Here is a 1,652-nt window from a genome sequence, read left to right as displayed (position 1 = left end):
ACACATTGAAGCGTCCATAAGGTACAAGATAAAAGAGTGTATAACATATGTCCACCAGGAATATGGGTGTACCATTACCAAAAGAAAGGCATTTCTCGGGCGCAAACGTGCGTTTGAAATTGTTTATGGTAACTGGGATAAATCATTTGCATCTCTACCCAGGTACATGGCCGCATTGCAAAACTTTAAACCTGGAACTGTTGTTGAATGGAAGATTGAGCGGAGTCCGAGAACACCAGAACATATATTCAGATATGTGGTCTGGGCATTTAAACCAGCAATTGATGGTTTTGTTCATTGCCGGCAGGTAATATCCATAGACGACACTCATGTCAATGGAAGGTATGATATTAAGTTGTTGATCGCCGTTGTAGTAGATGCTAATGGAGATATATTTCGCCTAGATTTTGCTATTTGTGCCAATGAAAGCCAATAGACGTGGACGCTATTTTTGAAGCAATTGAAGGAGCACGTTGTCAGACAATGTTTAGGTATTTGTCTAATATCTAATCGGCACGACAGTATTTTAAGTTCTGTACAGCATTTGCCTGCATGGCAGGAACCATATGCATACCACCGTTACTGTGTGAGGCACATGAAGGCCAATTTCCAGAAGGCCCATCCCAACGAGGACTTGCATGATTTAATGTGAATGGCTGCAACAGATTACCAAGAGTGTAAATTCAGGATGCGCATGGAATCGAACAGGAAGGAAGACGGAGGAGCCTATTGTTGGTTGATACGACATGAGCTTGACAAGTGGACATTGCATGCAGATGGTAACAGATGATAGGGAATTGTGACTACAAATGTGTCAGAGTCTTTCAACGGGTTATTGAAGTCTCCATGTGGATTACCTATCGCTGCCATGCTGCGGATGTCATTCAAGCAGATGGTAGAGAGGTTTGTTGAAAGGGCCATAGGTGCATCGTCATTGATGGAGAGGGGTGTTGAATTTATGCCAATACCAATGAAAAGATTTGAGAAATACAGGAGGCGAGCACATTGGCATTCATATATACAGTATTCGAACGAGCGAAATATTTTTGAAGTACACACCGCTATCCATCAAAATTGGAGGAATAATACACACACCGTAAATGAAACCAGAAGGTTATACTCTTGTGGGAAATGGTCCATCTACCACATGTTGTGCTCACATGCCGTGAAGTGCTTTCAACATACAGGTTTTATGGCAACCAGCTACATTGATAAGGAATATAGTGTTGTTGCATACTTAAACACCTATAGTGGACAGTTGCAGCCAGTAGGTGCTGAGCATAATTGGCCGCCAGAACCATTTAAAGTGGTGTGTAACAAGGAGTATTTGCGTCAGCGAGAAGTGCAAAAAAGAACACGTATACGGAACCAAATGGATGTTGGTGATACCGTTTATGCGCATAAATATGGCATATGCAAGCAAATAGGACACGATAGTCGTAAATGTCCTTCAGCTGGTTTGGGTAGCGGTGGTAATTCACCTTCTGGTGGAATTTCATCCAATCTGCCCAATTATCAAGGATACATGTAGTGTTTTTTCCACTAATTTGTTATAATATGTGTATGTACATGTTCGTCATGCAAAATGTATGAAATAAAATTATGTCTCCATTGGTGTTAAGTCTTATTGATATTTAGCTTTAGTACTTCAG

The sequence above is a fragment of the Nicotiana attenuata genome, unplaced genomic scaffold, assembly GCF_001879085.1.
Source record: "Nicotiana attenuata strain UT unplaced genomic scaffold, NIATTr2, whole genome shotgun sequence".
Taxonomy (NCBI): domain Eukaryota; kingdom Viridiplantae; phylum Streptophyta; class Magnoliopsida; order Solanales; family Solanaceae; genus Nicotiana; species Nicotiana attenuata.
The sequence above is the reverse complement of the archived record's forward strand: the minus strand, read 5'-3'. Positions refer to the sequence as shown.